The sequence below is a fragment of the Lycium barbarum genome, chromosome 11, assembly GCF_019175385.1.
Source record: "Lycium barbarum isolate Lr01 chromosome 11, ASM1917538v2, whole genome shotgun sequence".
NCBI classification, from domain to species: Eukaryota; Viridiplantae; Streptophyta; class Magnoliopsida; order Solanales; family Solanaceae; genus Lycium; species Lycium barbarum.
Window position 1 is genome coordinate 71,107,599 of NC_083347.1, and position 22,081 is coordinate 71,129,679.

A 22,081-nucleotide genomic window follows, 5' to 3' on the forward strand; every position below is an offset into this window, starting at 1 on the left:
TTAGAGGCTAATTTGTGGATTTAGAAATTAGGGTTTATACCTAAATTTGAGGGTTTTGCCTAGAATCTGAATTAGAGTGAATTTTTTATTGTTCTAGCTTGCAAATGATGGGAATTGATCATCTAGAGGTTTCATTTCATGTTTGGACATTTAGATCCCTAATTTCACCCTTCTGGATCATAAACCCTATTCCATAGGTTGGAGATTTGAGTCTTGATAGAAGTAGGATTGGTTTTGATGTTCTTCTTGATTCTAATTTTTCCATGATTCGAATATGCTTAGACTTTCTTGAACTAGAGGCTCAGCGGAAAGGAAAGGCTAAGGAGTGATTGTTGGTGTTATTGTTGCTCAGCCTTCCAGGTAGGTTATGGCTTACCTATCGTGAGACTTCGTTTAGCGAAGCATATATTTAGATGATATTGTCGGAGAAAGCATGTAAACCTCCGGGTATGAAGTTGGGTTGGATATTATCTTAGGTTGGATCCTATTGTGTGATTAGGGCTAGCCACCCCGTTGTGTTGTGACTTGATTTGTTCTATTGTTGTTGGCTTGATGCCACGTGGTGATAGTAGCTTTGGGAGACTTTTGTTATACCTTTCCATGGTATTGTAGTATCTTACTTGTTGACGTTTGATATGAGGATAGAGTTCTATATGGCTTGTGTAGCCTTTTTATGATATTGTTGCCGTACCCATGCTTGATACTTGTGATATTGATTGGATTGTTGATGATGAGATCATGCAGTTGATTTATATAAGTCTTGATAGGGCTTATAGTGTTGTGGCTTTCATAGCATATTTGTTGGCATTATTGCATTGATTCAGCATTATGCATTCATACATTCATACATGATGGAAATGGTTTGGAACTAATTTATGAGAGACTTATGGTATCTATAAGAGAAAATTTATTTAATGCCCGATGGGAAATGGGTCCGGGTGATGTGATTTTATATGATATGATTTGATAAAGATCCTCCGTGGGCAAAGATCCGGAGACTCATTCATCCGTTGGGCAAAGATCCGGAACGAGTGGTACATGGACTCCGCGGGTCCCTCAAGGGTTGTACTGATGAAAATCCTCCGTGGGCAAAGATCCGGAGTTTCGTCTGTCTGTTGGGAAAAGATCCGGGATGAGTAGTACTTAGACTTCGCGAGTCACCCTGGGTTGTGCTTCCGAGACGTCGATACTTCCGTCCGGAGTACATGTGTACACAGCATTGCATTGCATTTGCATTAATACATTATTGCATTGCATTGCACTATGACTTATATTGTGATGATCTGCTGATTTACTTGTGTTATTTGGATTCGGTTTGGATATATTGAGACTTGGTACATTTGAGTTTAGATGCTACAACTTAGGTGACGACGTGTACTTGATTCAGGCTTGTGCCTTTAGTGGCAATAAAAAATGCCTTTAGCAGCAATAGATATTGCTGCCAAGACATTTACCGGCCATTAATCTTTGGCCGTTGATGTTGGCATCGCTAAAGCTTACAACAGCCATTCAGCGAAATGCTGGTAAAGGTATGCTTTATTACCGCTAAATGTCGAAGCATTTAGCGACAATTGTTTAGTGCCAATTATGATGGCTGCTAAATCCATTCCCACATTGGCACATCCCACCTTTTAGCGTCCAATTCAATTGCCGCTAAATCTAATTAAATTGCTACTAAAAATGACATTTTTTAATGACTATTGAGTAGCGGCAATTATAATGACCGCAAGATTCAATCTTAAAATTACCCTCCCACCTTTTAGCGTCCAATTCAATTGCCACTAAATCTAATTAAACTACCGCTAAATAAAAATATTTTAACGACTATTGTGTAGCAATTATAGTGGCTGTTAAATCCATTTAAAAATGGCTTAGTTTACTCTTTTAGCATCCATTTTTATTCCTAGTTAACCCAATTAAAAACGTCGGAAATATAAGTTTTTTTTGCGGAACATGAAAGATACAAAAGCAAATATTGTACATGTATCTACTTAGAGACAATTATAATGAAAAATGTTAAACATAATATATTTCATTGAATACAAACAAACAAAAGCAAGTACTAATTCATAATACTAATGTATCAATGAATTAAAAGATAATATTACATGTTTAAACTAAGCAGCTAATGTCATTGTTACTGCTAATGTCATTGTTACTGCTCCTACCGAATACCCGCAATAAAAAACGTCTAAATGCATAGCCTCAAACAATTCCCGCAACTCTTCATAGTATTGAAATCTCCCACATGCTATTTGAACATCATATTGTATGACCTGAAATAATAAAACGAACAAATGTCAAAAGATAAAATCTACGTAAAAACGTGATAATGGTCAAAAATACACCTCAAGTATAACATTTGTTTTTTGAGGATCCTACCTAAACTATCAGGTGTGAGATTTTCCCACCTAAACTATCACCAATTAGTTTGCAAAACACACCTCAACTAACAATTGTTCACTTTTCCTACCTGAACTATCATTTTTCCTACATGAACTATCACCAACTAGTTTGCAAAACACACCTCAACTATCAGTTGTTCACTTTTAATGAAGAGTGCTTTGCAAACTAGTTGGTGATAGTTCAGGTAGGAAAAGTGAACAACTGATAGTTGAGGTGTGTTTCGCAAACTAGTTGGTGATAGTTTAGGTAGAAAATAGTTCGGTAGGAAACTTAAAGAAATGTAATACTTGAGGTGTGTTTTTTACCCTGTTGTACATCTAAAATAATATGATATTTTTCACACCCAATTATTTACCAACTCTTCAACCCTTTTCAAGAAAAAGTGAAACTCAAATGACAATTTTAACAATAAAACAATCTCTGCTAGAACAACAATTTCTTCCGGGAACAATTATACATCTCATGATTCTTCTTAGGGACAATAGCTTAGTCACACTTTAGCTCAAAGAAATAACAAGGAATTGCAGTTATTCTTTCAAAACAATCTTCTTCATTTGATTTTGTAATAGAAAGATAGCTATAGATGAGACAACTCCATAAAAGCTTATATCATCATATAAAGTAGAAAAAGATGTGCAATTACCAAATGGAAGATCAAGCAGTCTAGTCGGTTCAGATCACACACAAGAAGCTCCCATCCGAATCCTATACATAGCAAAGAACAATGTGCACTAAGTCTAGTTCAAGCACTCACAATAGCTAAAAGGGTAGTTCTTGAAGAAATGTCATACAAAATTAAAGCCAACTTCCCATGAAGATCTCCATAAATTTACCTAAAGCGTAGATGTTGCCTCGGGCTCAAAAGACTACTATAATTAATATGCACGAATATACAAACTGATGTATTAAATTAACTAGAACATAAGGATTGCCCCAAGATGGATAAAGTACGAAGTATTTAGATCAGCTTAGCCTAGCAGACCTCATAGTTAGACTCAGAAGCTTAATCCAATGACTAGTGGAGAAAAAAATTAATGTTTCATCATGCTACTCGGCTAGTTGATTTAACTAGATATACTACTCCAACTTTTCAGCATAAATTAAGTAAAATAATAGCTAGATGTTCAATCCTGAGTAGCAAGTAGAAAGTAATTAAAGCAAATAGCAAGTAAAGGTAATGAAGCTAATAGACATGTAACTTTATTGATTAGAGTTTGTGTACATTACTGAAAGTAAAGAAAGAAGTTGTTCTCACAATACCTTCAATAACACGAACTCCATAGGAACTCAGCGTGCAAAAGCTCGTTGTCCATCTAACAACCACTCAGGCAGACCCCAGAGAAAGGTCGGAGTTTTTTCATATGCATGGAAAAAAAAATAGAAAAAAAGGGAGGTAGGGGGTAAGTGTGTGAGTCAGGACACATACAGAGTATAAGAGACAAGATGCAAACAACTACTTTGCAAAACAGCTATATATTCCGTAGATATGAATTCACGACTAGGAACAGAGAGTTAAAAGAAACATAAACTACTAGATCTTTTATTTCCTTAAATAAAAGAAACTTGGCCAAACACTATTACATTTACCATTTGCCAGCTTTAGAGAAACAAGAGACACACAAATTGAGAGATGGCAATACTAATCTAAACATGGGTTGTTTATTTACGCATGTTAACAAATCAATCACAAGGTTGCAAGCATACGATCATTATTATTACGATTATAATTTGTCTTGGCAATTAAGCCAATATAGAGAACAAGAAACTTTAATAGAAGTACAGTAAATCAGATTAAATAGTCTAAACAAAGAAAGGTAAACTAGAAAACAAACTCTACAGCCCCTGGCAATTGTTTATGAAGAGATTACCACCAATTTTACCCAAAATAAACAAATGAATAAGATAAAATACTCTACAACTATCAAAAGAAAAAATCATACTCTACTATAAGCTCCTCTAATTTTATGATTGAATAAGATAAATTACGCTACAACTATCAGAAGGAAAAAATCAGACTCTACTATAAGCTCCTATAAGTTTTCCGTTGTAAGCTTTCTGACCCAAACAACAAAGCAGTGACATACCAAGCATAAGAGCACCTCTTCTACGTACTCTACTGTATTCATCTGCTTATGCTCTATTTCTCCTGTCCCTGAGATTTTACTTTTAAAAGTTGTGAAACGACTCTAATCTAACCCAAGGACAATGAATTTAAAACTTCTCAACCTACGAATGTCCGGAAATGATAATTCATATTTCAAAGATTTTTTAAAACAGTTTGTAAAACACCACTCATTAATTATTATTATCCATGTAATATATCTCTATGTAACATTTTATCAAACAGTGAATAAGCTTCTTAAATTTGTCTTCTAAAGCAACCTCAAAAGTAATATTGTACATATAAATGAATCAAAATCAAATCTCATCACAGTTATAGTAAAAAAAACAAATGAATCAGAATTAAACCATTCTTCTATTATTATAATAGGGAAGTAAGTAACAAACACCAAACTTAAAAACGAAAACAAAATTAAGAACAGTTATTTCTTGTACCTTGCTATCTCTTCTTCACTGAGAAACAACCAATAAAACTACAAGCGGAATTCTATTGTGTGTATACGGCCTCACCTATGAGCCAAATTAGACCTTCCGTTACCATTGATGGCTCCCTTGTACCAGGTTTTATTCCTAAAAAAATGGAAAACATAAAGTAATCTATCTATATAAGAATAATGTGAATAGAAATGACGGACAAAATTACAGAAATTAGCGAAATTACCAGACAAGTAACCCACTGTGACGGAGATGCTGGTAATAGTGGTAAGGTAGAAGGTCTGTCTCGATATATGAACGGTTAATCGAGCTTCGCCAATAATGTCAAATTGTTCATCCTTTTTCTTCCCTCTTGATTGCCAATTTCTTCGTCAGGCGAGGGGATCCTAAGATGATTTAGACGAAAGAAAAGAGAGAACCAAAAAGAATGACAAGGGGGCGGGAGGAGTGAGTGAAGAGAGAGGGAAATGGAAAACATAGGGTTTACTCTTGGAGGGAAGATTAGAAAGAATAAAAGTTTGATCTTTTCCTGGCTATTTCCGTTTATTGTCGTAAAAGTGTAGCTTTTGCTAGCTAATATACATTTGCCATTAGTATTTCCGTTTCGTAAATAAATTACCGATAATTACCCTATTGACACTAAATACTTTGTCGCTAAAGCTCTTTTTGTAGTACTGTGTTTGATTTATACTTGTCGATTTATCCGCTTATCTTACTTTATTATCTGAATTATGTTAGCTAAACTTAATCGGCCTATGATAACTACTAATACTGTGGTTTTGTACTGAGCTGCACTTGCTGCGTTCTTTTATGAATGCAGAATTCCAGGTAGAATCTACTTTTGTTTCTCGTGGCAGATAGTCGCTCCGAGATTTGCTTAGAGTCTACAGGGTGAGCACGAGACGTCCGCTGCCTTGAAGATTCTTCTTTATTTATGTCTTATTTTCTATTCCAAGACATACTCAGACTTGATGTATTATTGATATTCAGACTTGTAGATTTTAGTTAGATGCTCTTGTATGGATTAGACCAGACTCAGGGTGTATTTTCCTTACTTCCGCATACTTTCTATATTATTATTGTCAGACTTACGTGATTTTATTTCTTCCGCTTATTTAAGTAATTCTTTGTGTTTTTTTTTTACTATTGTTGGGTTGAGGGTTCGCCTACCGAGGTAGGAAAGGTAGGTGCCCGCGCGACTTAGTTGAACTGGGTTGTGGCAAGTTTTGTACTAGAAGAGCTTGTTGAATCTTGGGGGATACACCAATACCGAGTGAAATATCCTTAAGGACAGTATCTTAATTGACATGCCTCAAGCTATGAGATTGTAGAAGAATTCCGTGCAATATTCGTGATCAAGTATTTTCCGTAAGATTTTCAAAAATCTTAAGGATATTTCTCGCTCTATTCTTATGGAAAATTAAAAGAAAATAACTTATTGCTATATGTCTAAGTTCCAGGTATGTGTTCTTGAAGTGGCTAAATATTATGTGTTGGATAAAATGTCTCATTGTATTAGCTGGGTTGTCACTTGAGGATAGGATTCCATCATTTACTTTTGAAAAAAGAATTACGAAGCGAAATATGTTTTCGGTTTCTACTTTGTTTAGAAACTTCAACTACTGTTTGTTTAAGTTGCTCTACTTATCAAAAGGAAGATTGTTGAAGTAGTTAACATTGAAGATTAGATTGTGGAAAGTGTTTCATGATTTTTGGGAACAATAATAATTATTTTGTATGTGACGAACTAAGCCGTCATATCCCTCAATGTAGAAGAAGATTCGGAGAAATGATAATCCTGCTAAGCAAAAGTAAATTTGACTAAGCGGATGATATAAATTACAGTGGTCATTTCTCAAGCGAATCTTATGGCTAATGTGAGAGATTAGGTGTTGGACTTTGGAACTACTAAGCATATTTATGCTAACAACTTATTTTTGTGTGCTACACCCAAGTTGAAGAAGAATGATTTATTTATGTTGATAATTCTAGAACTACTCAAGTTCTCAGAATGGAAAAGTTCTTCTTAAACACACATCTGAAAAATATTAGCCTGAGGTGGTACATTTTCCTAATATTTGAACTAATTGATTTCTGTGGGATTATTAGGAAAAGTGGGGTGAAAGTTTCATTTGAATTTGAAAAGTAGTGTGAAAATTTCATTTGAATTTGATAAAATTGTGTTAACCAAAACAACGTTTTTGTGGGAAATGAATATTATAAATATGATTCTGTAACGACCCGTTTCGTCGTTACTTTGACTTCCGGGAAATTCCTAGCCTTGGCCCCCTTAAAACACTTTCAGTTCGTTGAGCTCTTAAAAATCGCTAACTTGATCGGACCAGCCGTGCGGATTGTGTGAAAAATATCGGACCAGGTCACTGGGCCCAGTCATACCGTCATAGTGACAGTCCTGCCACCCCAACGCTGGCACAACAGCGGCAGGAAGCTCCGCTGAAACGGAGGTGTAGAGTCATTAAAGGACTGCCCCAGCGGTGCTGCCTCAACGACCGCTAGTGTCATGACCTAATTTAGCTAAGTCGTGCGGGAAATTACCCTTCCCACCTCAGTAAGCGAACCCTCAAACAAAAAATAGTAAAAACGTAATAAATAATCAAATAAGCGGAAGAGAATAAATCACGTAAGTCTGACGATAATAATATAGAAAAAGTGCGGAAATAAGGAAATGCACCCCAGAGTCTAGTTTAATCCATACAAGAGCATCTAACTAGAAATATACAAGTCTAGAATATAATAATACATCAAGTTTGAATATGTCTCAGAATGGAAAGTAAGATATAAATAAGAAGAGTCTTCAAGGCAGCAGACGTCTCGTGCTCACCTTGTAGACTTTAAGCAAATCTCAGAGCGACTATCAGCCACGAGAAACGGAGGTAGATTCTACCTGGAATTCTGCATTCATAAAAGAATGCAGCAAGTGCAGGTCAGTACAAAACCACAGTTGTCACGACCCAACCCCGTAGGCCGTGACTGGTGCCCGACCTGGACACCCGTATACATACCTATCAGATATAGTCAAACTGAAACTACGAACAATAGGGAACTTTACAAAAGAACTCTGAAGGTTCATAGCGTCATCATATATGTATATTCAGATACACTGTCTCCTGAGGAGTCACAACTGATCATATCATGAAATAATACACAAGCCGACAAGGCTGCCATCACATATCAATATCATATGCAAGCCGACAAGGCTGCCACTATAGACGAACATCATACCACAGCACATCGTATAGACACAGCTGAACAGAACCCATACACAACCCACACATATGTCTACAAACCTCTAAGAGTACCAACAGTAACATATGACGGGACAGGGCCCCGTCGTACCCCTGGACAAAACATATATACATATCAGGAAGTCTGTACCAAAATCTAGGCTCCGGAACGACGGAGCTCTCCAAGACAGTAGAAAGGGAATCCTAAGCTGGCGGATCACCAAAGTGAGTATCTGCACTTGCGGGCATGAAACGCTGCCCCCCCCCCCCCCCCGAAGAAAGGGGGGTCAGTACGGAATATGTACTGAGTATGTAAAGCATGAAATGCAGTAAAAGGATCATAACTGAAATAAGGAGTACAGGAACAAGTACAATGTTCAGAATACCAAAACACTTGCCTTTGAAACATAAATCATGCATGTCAATGCCATATATCATATACATATATACCGTACCCGGCCCTCTAGTGAGGGACTCGGTGAATAAAGTCATCATATGCCCTCCTGGCCGCCATAGCACGTTATCATATCATCATATCATATCATATATATATATATATATATATATATATATATATATATATATATATATATATATATACCGTACCCGGCCCTCTAGTGAGGGACTCGGTGAGCAATGCAGTGAAACTGTGCACGATAACATACCCGGCCCGGGACTCGGTGAAAGACATTTTGAGGCATGCACGAGCAGAGTAGTGAGAAACCATATGCAATTTAAATCATTATCAAGACTCAACAGAACAAGAAGAAATATTAACGCCTGAGTATCAATAGCGACAATCATATCAAGTATCCCTCGGATATCATTATAGAATATATCAAGAGGCTTAGGAATCATAGACATGTGTCAAGATCCTATGAAACAGTTTATCGAAGTCTAGACATTAGTTATTACAGAGTTCTTGAGAATAGGAGCTTATTTATCGACAGTTATCCAACATACAAAAACTGAAGAGGAAGGCTCAATCACTTGAGAATTGTAATATCAAGAAGTGAATAAAGATCATAAATATCACTCAAAGCTTATGAATGGAATTACCCCAAAGTGCATATCAGTCATCACTTAAGTCTAAGACATGCCAAAAGAAGGAAGGGACAGCTTTACATATCTTTAGTGCTTATCCGTGATACGACACGTATACGCTGCTCGAAGTGTCTCAACCTATATTAAGACGTCAAGAATTATGGTTAAGCTACGGGAAGGTTCAAAACGTGTCCCAACGTTAGTAGCTCACTTCTAGAAAATTAGACAGCGTTTCCTTTATATTCAACCAACTACACAATAACCAAGTCAATACCAACAACCACACGTTCAAGTACTATATTAAGACTAACTAAGACAGGGTCCAAGAATGTCCCGAGACAGCCCGCACAACATTTTCAAGTCAGCCCACATATTACAACATTCGATAGTAATCCACATACGACTATGACATATTCAAGCCATTTTTAATGAGCCATAGTCATAATATTTTCATTGAAACGACCTTATAACAGCCCAATCAATACAATAACATCATATATAACTTAACTATAATTAATTTTCCAACTCAACAAGAACAACCAAAATGCTACTTAAAATTAATTCACTAATTTCCACTAAAACAGCCCCTACACAGTTTCAATCATCAACATACATAATTCCTTATACCCAATTCACATCTACCAAATTATACAAGTCTAAACCACCTCCAAAACATGTATAAGAGAATTAAATCTTACCTTAACAAGATTGATTCCTCGAAATAAATTCCCAAATTGCGGCCAACGTTTTGGGTCTTCAAAGAATCCATAAATTGATCAATATTGCTGGCAACATTTCTCTTCTTCTCCTATGTAATTTCCCTTAAATTGAAATTGTTTACATGAATGAAATGAGATTGAAAAGGAAGAAGAGGGTGCTGGTACATTTTGCCCCTTCAACTTAGTCATCTTAACCTTTGTAATGGAGCAATTAATATTATACTCCTACTAGGCAGCACCTCAAGGTAGGAGTGCTATCCTTGTGCCACCTAAGTCTACTTACAACACCTACACATTTTATGGTTAGGCATATATATTTATAAAACGTTAATGTTACTAAATTGCACAGAGTTGATGACTTTAATAAAATGTATACTTCAGCAAGTTTATCTCCTACTATGGACACGTGTGGACACTTGTCCGAATAACCACCTCCCTCTTAATTAATTCTTACTCCCCACTTAATAATCTAATCACAATTAATTAATTCCTAATCTCCAATAATAATATTTTTATACTAAGTAAAATTTATAAACAATTTATGTTCTAATTAAAATTGAAAATTAAAGATTTCTATTTCGTGTCCGGAAATGACTCCGCCTTTATCTTGAGTCGACTTGCTTGCAAATAATTCGACGTATAATTATACGGGGTATAACATCAGTACTGGTAGGTATCAAAGGCCGACTAAGTTTAGCTAACATAATCCAAACAATAAAGTAAGATAAACAGATAAATCGACAAGTATAAGTCAAACACAAGTCAGAACCAGGTACACGTCATCACCTAGGTTGAAGCATCTAAACCCAAGTGTGCTAAGTCTAAATATATGCAATCTGAAATCAAACAACACAAGTAAATCACCATATCATCACAATACAAGCCATAATGCAATGTGATGCAATGATGTATGAATGCAAATGCAACACAATGCTGTGTACACATGTACTCCGGACGGAAGTATCGACGTCGCGGTAGCACAACCCAGGATGACTCGCGAAGTCTAAGAACTACTCATCCCGGATCTTTGCCCAATAGACAGACAAGACTCCGAATCTTTGTCCATGGAGAATTTCATCAGCACAAGCTATGGGAGACCTACGAAGTCCATGTACCTCACGGTCCGACAACAACCTCGGATACTGCTACCACTCAACCACGATTCCGGGACAACCATCGGATATCAGACCTCACGTCACTCTGATCCAAATCGAGCCCAGCTCATCACAATGTTTCCTCTAGTATCAATAATGTATCAACAGTATATCATGAAGTTTGAGAATGCATGCAATGTATGGGTCAACATCAATAATCAGATCAATATCACAAGTACCAAGCATGGGTACTCCAACAATATCAAGAAAGACTACACAAGCCATTAAGAACACTATCCTCGTATCAAATGTCAAAATGTAAGATACTATAATATCATGAACAAGATAGATCAATGGTCGCCAATATTACCATCACTACATGGCATCAAGCCAACAACAATATAACAAATCAAATCATAACATAACGGGGTGGCCAGCCCCAATCAGATGACAGGGCCCAACCTAAGACAATATCTAACCCAACTTCATACCCGAAGGTTTACATGCTTTTTCCGGTGATATCGTTTAAATATATGCTTCGCTAAACGCAGTCTCACCATAGGGTAAGCCATAACCTACCTGGATGGCCAAACAGCAATACACCAACAATCACTCCTTAGCCTTTCCTTTCTGCTGAGCCTCGAAATCAAGAAAGTCTAAGCATATTTGAAATCTAGATTAGAAATCATGAAGATCAATACCTATATTGCTATCATTCAAATTGGGTCAAAACCAACCCTAGAATTTGGGGGAATGGGGCCCACAAGGGCAAAACTGGATTCAGGGGTAAATTATCCAATTAAACACTAGATGATCAAAACCTATCAACTGATTGCTAAATTAACTCAAGGATTCATCCAATTTCGAAATCCAAGCAAAACCCCCAATTTTGGGTATGCACCCTAACTCTTAAATTCAAGAATTCAACATTAATAATGGAAGGTATATTATTAATAACCTTAGATACATCATAATCTAGCATAAACCCAATCAATTTCATCATATTAGAAACTAGGTAGAATATTCATTAAACCCACTTCAATCTTCATCACTTAATGAACTAATAAGGGAAAGGGATTCTAAGATTATTAGGAATAATGAAATAGCAAGGAGATTAGAAGGACTTACCACTAAGAATCTTCTGCAAGAATCCTCTAGAATTTCTCCCCAAAGCTCAATTTTTGAAATAATAATAAATGATAGACTAATGGCTTTTAATACACACTTAATGAATATAACAGGCCCGATACCGATATAGCGACATTAGGACCGCTACGACGGTACCGCCCTGACGTCCACTCAGACTGTCAGGCCACAAAAGAGCATGGCCGCCCCAGCGGCCCTCTGGGACGGTAGTGGTGCCTCCATGGCGGACACCAGCACCAGAATTCCCCCAAAATGATCTCAATCTTAACCGAAATCCTGACTAATACCCGAGACCATCTGCTCACGAATCACATACACATACACACATAAAAACACGCTACGAACGCACTCGTGGCCTCGGAATTCCCAACGGAAGTCTCGTTGACTGAGTAAACCCCCGACACCTCAATTCCAACTTCTCAACTCAAGTCCCAAAATGCATGCGAATGCATTGGGAATCGAACCAAATATACACACAAGTTCTAAAAGACCCTCCGGACCTCTTAGAATCGATGGATTTTCGACAAAGGTCCGTTTACCCGAAAGCCAACTTTGAGTCAATTCTTTTTCACTTTAAGCTCAAATTTCACAAAAAGTTGCCCGAATCAAATCTAATACCTCGGGAAGCATGTCAACGGTCCCCTCGGAGAAAAAGTGAGCTAACCAAGCTCGGGGAAGAGGCAAAAGTGCCGGAAGGACTATAACAACCAAGAGGGTCGTTACATCAGATACCAATTAAACCATCGCTCGTCCTCGAGCGAAGAAGGAAAAAGAGTGAGGAAGTACATGAATCAGCGAACAACTAGGGATATCGGCTACGAATGTTGGAATCAGTCTCCTAAGTAGCCTCCTTAACAGGACGATGCTTCCATTGTACCTTTACAGAAGTAATCTCCTTGGACTTCAACTTTCGAACCTGCCTATCTAAGATCGCGATAGGCTCCTCCTCATAGGTAAAATTCTCATCAAGCAATATCGAATCCCAACTAACAATGTAACTACTGTCAGCATGGTACTTCTTCAGCATAGAAACATGAAAAATCGGATGAATGGGTGAAATCTTCAATAGAACCTGGTCACCAACAGCAAACTCTAAATCTCGGACCTTCCGATCTGCATACATCATCTGCCGACTCTGAGCTGCCAAAAGCTTGGCCTGAATAACTCTCACTCTATCAAAGGACTCTCTGAACAGATCCGTACTCCAAGGTCGAACCTCGAACCCATCAAACCAGTTAACCGGAGATCTACACCTCCTACCATATAAAGCTTCAAAAGGTGCCATGCCAATACTCGAATGATAACTGTTGTTGTAAGAAAACTGTGCCAATGGTAAGTGTTGATCCCAATGACTGCCAAAATCAATAAAGCAGGATCTCAATATGTGCTAGAGCACCTGAATGGTCCTCTCGGACTGGCCATCGGTCTGGGGATGAAAAGCTGTACTGAGATCCAATCGGGTGCCCAACTCCTCACGAAAAGCCCTCCAGAATCGGGAAGTGAAGATACCCCGATTAGATATGATAGAAATGGGAACCCCATGAAACCTCATAATATCCGGAATGTATGACTTGCCTTACTTCTCCGCGGTATAAGAAATCTGAACCGAAATAAAATGAGCGGACTTAGTCAACCAATCAACTGTCGCCCAAATAGAATCAAACTTGTCCAGGGTCTTCGGAAGACCCACAACAAAATCAATAGAAATCATCTCCCACTTCCACTCGGGAATGGGCATCCTCTAAAGCACACCGCCGGGTCGCTGGTGCCCATACTTAACTTGCTGACAATTCCCACACTTAGCCACGAAATCCACTATATCTCTCTTCATCTGACGCCACCACTAGTGCTGCCTCAAATCACGATACATCTTAGCCGCCCCTGGATGAATGGAATATTGAGAGCTATGAGCCTCAGTCAAAATCAACTGAATCAAATCACCAACACGAGGAATGCACACGTGCCCCTTAATCCTCAAAATTCCCTCAGAATCAATCATGGCCTTCTTGGCCTCACCCCTCAAAACTCTATCTCGAATCATGTTCAGCTGAGCATCCTCAAACTGATGAGCCCTGATATGATCCAATAAAGATGACCTCGCCTCTACACAAGCAAAAACCTTGTCTGGGGATGAAATATCAAGGCGAACGAAACTGTTGGCTAGAGTCTGAACCTCCATGGCCAACAAACGCTCAGAAATGATCAAACGAGCTAAACTCCCCATACTCACTGCCTTGCGACTCAAGGCATCAACCACAACATTGGATTTCTGGGGATGATAAAGAATAGAGATGTCATAGTCCTTCAGGAGCTCCATCCATCGGCGCTGCCTGGAATTAAGATCTCTCTATGTAAACACATGTTGAAGGCTACGGTGATCGGTGGAAACCTCACAATGGACACCGTACAAATAATGCCTCCAAATCTTAAAAGCAAAGGCCACGGCCAACAAATCCAAATCATGGGTAGGGTAATTCTTCTCATAAATCTTCAACAGACGTGAAGCATAAGCTATCACTCTACCCTTCTGCATCATCACAACACCCAAACCCATACGGGATGCATCACAATAGACCGCGAAATCCTTACCCTCCACGGGTAATGCTAAGATAGAGGCTGAAGTCAAACGGATTTCGAGCTTTTAAAAGCTCTCCTCATAATCATCGGACCACTGGAAGGGAACATCCCTTTGAGTCAATGTGGTTAAGGATGAAGCAATGGCAGCAAAACCCTTCACAAAGCGGCGGTAGTAACTTGCCAAACCCACAAAACTACGAACCTCGATAACAGTAGTGGGTCTCGCCCAACCCTTCACAGCCTCAATCTTCTGTGGATCAACTATAATCCCATCCTTAGACACAACATGGCCTAAGAATGCCACAGACTCTAACCAAAACTCACACTTTGAAAACTTAGCAAACAAGTTACGCTTCTTCAACAACCCAAGAACCGTACGAAGATGACTCTCATGCTCTCTCTACTCTTGGAATACACCAAGATATCATCAATAAATACAATCACGAAGGAGTCAAAGAATAGCCTAAAGATGCTATTCATCAAAGTCATAAATGTAGCTGGGGCATTAGTAAGCCCAAATGACATCACCAAAAACTCATAGTGTCCATATCTCGTCCGAACGGCTGCCTTCGGAATATCATCAGCCCTGATCCTCAACTGATGGTAGCCTGAACTCAAGTCAATCTTCGAGAACACTAAAGCACCCTGAAGCTGGTTAAATAGATCATTAATACGAGGCATAGGGCACTTGTTCCGAATAGTAACCTTGTTCAACTGGCAATAATAAATGCACATCCTCATGGTTCCAGCTTCCTTCTTCACAAATAACAAAAAAGAACCCCAAGGGGAGACACTCGGTATAATGAAACCCTTGCTTAATAAATCTTGTAACAGCTCCTTAACCTCTCTCAACTCGACAGGTGCCATCCGATATGGTGGAATATAAATAGGGCGAGTGCCCGGATCTAAGTCAATACAGAAGTCAATGTCGCAATTGGGTGGCATACTAAGCAGATCAGATGGGAATACATCTACGAACTCGCTCACAATAGAAATGGACTCAAGGGGTGGAGATGAAAACTTCGCGTCACGCACATGAGCCAGATAAGCTAAACACCCCTTGTTGACTAACGTTTTCGCCTGAAGGAAGGAAATGATCTTCCTCAGAGCGAGACTAGGAGTACCCCTTCACTCGAGTCTAGGAGTAGTCGGCATGGCTACAATAACTGTCTTGGAGTGACAGTCCAATATTGTGTGATAAGGAGAAAGCCAGGTCATAACCAAGATAATATCAAAGTGCACCATATCAAGAATCATCAAATCTACCCAAGTGTCATACCCCATAAAAGTAACCAAACAGGACCGGTAAACTCGATCAACAACCACAGAATCTCCAACTGGAGTAGACACATGAACAGGTATATCTATGCTATCACAAGGAAAATCCCAACCAACGGCATGATATAAAGACACATACAAATAAGTAGATCCAGGATTAAACAACACAGATGTTGCTCTATGACGGACAGAAATGGTACCTGAAATAACAATATCTAAGGCCCCTGCCTTGAGCCTACCTAAAAACGAGTAAAATGGAACCCATCACGTCCAGTCTGAGATCCCTCTCTCGCACTCTAGGACCCACCTCTAGCTGCCTGAGATCCACCTCTAGAACCCTAAGAACCACCGCGGCCTGACTGAGCACCTGTAACATCCCGTAAACCTGAGTTAGGTGTGTATGTGTAAAAATTGGTATTCAGATGATACTATGGCTAGATTAATCCATTCGAGATGAATTTGGGTGATAAGCTGTCGTTTTGAAGTCAAACTAAATAGTGAAGTTCGTAAGAGTTCTCAAACTCGTCTAAATTACAGTAGGTCTTACTTCTAATTCAGTTTCACGAAAATATGTAGGGAATTTAGGAAAACATCATCGCTGAAAGTTGTAGGTCTTTGAAATACCTTTCTAACAATAGGTCTTATAGCTCCAACAAAGCTTTGTGCTAGGATTTATGCCCATTTTACTAAACATCATCAGTGCAGTGTAAAAGTTAGGCGTGCGCGACGCCCTGGGCGTTTCCTTGGGCGGGGACCCAGGCCAAATTCTCAGGAAACTCAAAATTTTGACACCATCAAAATAGATATACTATGCGCGTCGCCTTGGGCGACGCACCAGGCCATTTTATGCCTGAAGCGATTTTTTCTGAATTTTATAAAAGTCTAACTTCGTTATATTCATTCCCACTTCGTTTTGGCCGACGTTTTGAGAAAAAACAACCCTAGGGTTTCCCCAAAACATATAAGGTAAGTTATTGATCGATTCCCATAATTACTTTATCAATATAATATCAAATTAACCTTAGTTCATCTCTCCAAACCCTAGATTCTTGAAAACTCTAAAGAGGAGAGGAAGGGACGTGTAGAACTTCATCTAAAAGGCATGAACTTTGATTTCCCTGATTTAATTAATAACTTTTAGGCTACTATAGATTATAATACGCGATTGGAATCCACTAATGATTCACATGAGGTTTAAGAACACGTTTATAGGCTTAGAAAAGTCCTAGTTTTTTGAAACTAAAGAGAGTTCGTAGAAACGAATAATGCTTTAATCTTTCTCATCTAAATCCATTGTAGATTGATTGTTGAATCTTGGGTAGTACGTTTGAGCGGGATTTGAGGTATGTCTATATTTCCAAAAAAAAAAAATCTTTCTTGAAGTATGTCTATTTGTCAAAACCCTTTTTTTTAAGTATGTTATCTTGTTTGAAACGTGTGGATGATTGTTTGTGACTTGAAATCTTCCTGTAGAATATGAACAAGATTATAACTCTTGTTTGGTGGAAGTTGTTTTGGAATTAAAGAAGATTTCTTTTAGACAAGGTCATGCGTGTGTAGGGTCAAGCCCGCATCGAACCTTATACGAACTATACTACTTTGTGAAACTCGTTTTCCCATTATTGGATGATTGAACTCATTTTTCTAAAGGTTGGACCTTAAACTTGTTTTGTTGTTGAATGGGTTTCTTGAACTTGAAATTGAATAAGAGATTTGAATAAGATTTCTAAATCGGTTATGACTTGAAATGCCTCTATCTTGAGCTAATGACTTAAGTTATGACTTGAAATGCCTCTATCTTGAGCTAATGACTTAAGAAGTAAAATTCGACTCTAAGCCATGATTGCTGATTCAGTTAATATGCTATGATCTGTATTTTGTTTGTGTTTGGGCCTGTATCAAGCTGTGCTAGTCCAGAGGACGATTAGCCGTTATGGATCCTAACGTATCGATACAAGTATTGTTGTGTCAGTCAAGAGGATGATTGACCTCCGCTGCTTCCTAGCCCGGAGTATCTACTGTTGTGTCAGTCTAGAGGACGATTGACCTCTGAGGCATGTCGCCCGGTGCATCTGTTGCTGTGTTAGTCCAGAGGACGATTAGCCTCCGTGTCTTCTTAGCCGGAGTATTGAGTGATTGATATTTTGTTGCCTGTGAGTGGCTTATGGTGATATTGAATTCGTAAGTGAAATACTTGGTATGGTAAATTGTAAGGAGTTAAGTTAATGTGTTCTTTGTTGTTGGATTCTCTGATGACTCTTTAATGTTGCTGACTTACTTTATTCCTGGGTTTGAACTATTATTTTCATTGATATCAGTTTATCGATTTTATTCATCATATCTTGTTCTGTTAACTATTTCCCCTTAGACACTCACTGAGTACCCAGTACTCAGGCACACCATTGTTATTTTTGATGGTACGTTAGGTATCATTGAGGAGAAGGCTTGTGATACGCCTAAGACTTAAGAGAACTTGCTGCTTTTGAGACTATTCGGTGTGCCCACATGATTGTTCGTGGGGCATCATTCTATCTTTACTTTTCGTATTTTAGTTTCGGGCTGCATCCCGATGTTTTTAGACATTTTTTATTTTCTTAGAAGCTCCATAGATAGTTGTCAGATTGTGGGTAGTGTGTTGGAGCCTTGTGTGACCCGTTGGGAAGTTTTCCACGTTTATTACTAAGTTTCTAATTTGACTTCCGCTGGATTATCTCAAAGTATGATCATTCTTTTATCCAATTTACTAATGACTGGTTTTTTGGTTTATTAAAGATTATCAAAAGAGACTAGATGTTTATTGATTTTATAAGGTGCTTCTGGTGTTGTTCATAGCATCAGATGCCTGTTACGCCTAGGGTGGTTTTTGGGGCGTGATAGAACCTCCTCTCTGAGAAGCATCACCTCGACCACCACATAATGTCGGAGTCCTCAGTGACTGATTGTCACGACCCAGCTGGAGGGTCATGATGGGAATTCGGAGTTGGCCTACCGAGTACCTCTGAACATACACCTCATAATCATTTCTAGGTGGGCCATAAGCTAGATCATATGCATCATGCTTTGTAAGGACGCGTATCACAATATAGTGGCGCATTATTATGTAATAACCAACAACATGCCCATAATCATAAGTTGCTTGGACTGTCTAAATGATATACACCAATATGTACCGACGAAGCTGCGAAATATCTTGGTACATGCATCAATCTACGAGCCTCTATATACATAGAATACAAGAATCCATAAGGACGGGACAGGACTACGCTGTGCCCAAGTACATACACAAAAGGAAAGTACCAATAAGCTGCAGCTCCGGGACAACTGGAGCCTTTCTGGAACTCCGCTGATAAAGCTCTTAAGGGGCAAGTTCGTCTACCCGTCAACCTGCGGGCATGAACGCAGTGTCCACACGAAAGAACGTCAGTATGAATAATGTACTGAGTATGTAAGGCATGAACAACAACATCACAAGAATTATGGAACATAACATGAGATAAAGATATAACCTGTACATCTGATTGCCTCTTAAGGCGGATATCATGCATGCTAGCTTTAATTTCTTTCAAAGAACATTATAAAATCATACAAGTGAACTGCCCGACCATGTAGGTACGGTGTTATGCTGCCCGGTCATATAGGCACAGTGTTATCATCATTAGCCCGCGTCCGGGGCGTAAGTTGTCCACTGCAGTGGTGTGTCTGCCCCACCGCCTATTGGACGGCGCGGTGTTATACTGCCCGGTCATGTCGGCACGGTGTTATTAAATTACATACATAATTATAAAGCATGCATGAGAGCCCAAGAGTAAGCTACAACTTTATCGGAGTGACGTAAGGTCGGTAGCCTTCGATTTATATTATGGAATAATCATCATCGCTATATCTCACCTCGAAGGGATAGTTCATAAGGTGAGATCAACAACAATGAGCAACTCTGGAAAATCATGAAATAAACTCGATAATCTCATAATAGCATTAAAATCATAATCTTTGGAACTTCTAGACATAGAGTTATCATCATCATCGTTAACTTCATAAAGCATTCTCATCCTTAGCATCATAAGAAACTCTTGGAATCATCAATCTCTAACTTTTGAGGATAAGGACATTATGGAAAACATCTTATCCTTAGTATCACAGGAAGCTTTTAAAAATCATGAACTTCTAACTTTTGAAAGTAAGAAGGTGATTGAAACATATATGGAATCATAACATAGGATTCATGCCTTTTGGAAGAAAGGGACTAGCCTTAACATACCTGATTGATCTCCTACTTATTAACGCTTATTCTTCCGAACTTGTAAATTTACATTCAAGAGAAGTTATACTATCGTTAGACTTATCGCCATATTCCTATCTCAAGTCTTTAAATCAAACTCCTTTAGAATCTGCCAAAATTCGGGCAGCATCTCCCTTGTTTATATCCCTAACCCGAAATCATAATTTCAGCAACCAACAATACCACAACAACAACAACACCAATAACATCATCCTCAATACCAAAATATTCCATAAATATCCCACACGATGTTTATCCAATTTTTCAACCAACAAATTCACTATACGACCATTAAATAACTTTATCTCTATAATTAAACCTAAATCAATACCATAAAAGGAAGATTCATACCTTACTCCCGCTAAAACTGCGATATCTTCAATATCCACCTTGAATTCCATCCAAGATTCACCGCAATACGATATTATAAACACAACTATGCGTCGTCGGAACCTAAATCCGGAGATTAAACTTGATTCGTGTAAACATTTGAGGTTTGGAACTTGGGAGAAATTTCCAGAGAGTTTGAAAGGTTTTGGAAAATTTTTGGATAAGAAATGAGGGGGTGATCCCCCTTATATAATGTTCCAGATTCTGTCCAAACCAACTTAAAAATTACTCAGTGTGTTCGCGCCACCTTAGGGCGCATTCGTGCTGAGTTGTCCCCTGGCTCCTTTGCGCGTTCGCGCCACCCCCAGGCGCGTTCGCGCAGAGTTAATCCCTACTTTGGCAGCCTATCTTAGAATGATCATAACGCTTGATCTCGATGTCCATTCGATGCACAGCTTATTGCATTGGAAACTAGACTTCCTGAACTTCATTTTAGGCTTTTACTTTGCTCCAAAACTCCTCATATACTAAAGGATATCCTTTCTCTAAGTTAGGCCAAAATTGCCACATATGATCTCATATATCTTTGGAGGTAACTCCAATGTCCACGATGGAACAACTAACGCCTAGCGAATCTCAATGTACAAACTTACGAGGTGTAATATTCCTCCCCCCTTAGGAACATTCGTCCTCGAATGTTAAGCTCTTAGGGATTTCTACGAAGATTTCGCCAGAGTTTCCCCCGTAATGGTACCACTACCACCCTGTCACAACAACCCAAAACATATAATGTCTCATAGGGCTACAACATCAATACCCATATTGGCCACACACGACCAAAACTCATTCAAAGAAGCATTACATACCTGAAGGTGCTGGTGTCTCTGTCTGGAACTCTTCTGGAGGTGGAAATAGATGCGAATATCTAAGCTTCATATCTTTCTCCGTTTCCCAAGTCATTTCCTCTCTGTTATTATTTCTCCACAGGACTTTAACCGAAGCTATGTCATTGGTTTTAAGTCTCCGAACTTGCCTATCTAAAATGGCAATGGGTACCTCTTCATAGGACAGTTTCTCGGTAACTTGGACATCGTCTATAGGCACAATTCTAGAAGGGTCTCCCGCACACATCCGAAGCATCGATATGTGAAACACTGGGTGCACTGCCTCCAAGTCCGAAGGTAGATCTAACTTGTAACCCGCTTGGCCTACTTTGCGCACAATCTTGTAAGGACCGATATATCGAGGACCAAGCTTGGCATTCTTGCCAAATCTCATTACGCCTTTCATCGGTGACACTTTCAAAAATACCCAATCGTTAACTTTGAATTCCAAATTCCGCTGATGATTGTCCACATAGGAATTCTGACGACTTTGGGCTGTTAGCAACCGATCTTGGATAAGCTT

The 22,081-nt window shown here is 38.7% G+C and overlaps 1 long non-coding RNA gene across 2 annotated transcripts; it reads right to left on the reverse strand.

Moving 5' to 3' along the window:
* Nucleotides 1–1,988: 1,988 nt before the first annotated feature.
* On the reverse strand, nucleotides 1,989–5,518 carry LOC132618520 (uncharacterized). 2 transcript variants are annotated; one of them, XR_009574156.1, is made up of 5 exons: nucleotides 5,189–5,518; nucleotides 4,963–5,097; nucleotides 3,667–3,719; nucleotides 3,050–3,111; nucleotides 1,989–2,276 (listed from the first exon to the last, which is right to left on the reverse strand). It is a non-coding gene; the product is annotated as an uncharacterized LOC132618520 (long non-coding RNA). The 2 variants fall into 2 exon arrangements; XR_009574155.1 differs by lacking the exons at nucleotides 4,963–5,097; nucleotides 5,189–5,518 and having other exon boundaries at nucleotides 3,667–4,956.
* Between the last annotated feature and the right edge of the window lie 16,563 nt (nucleotides 5,519–22,081).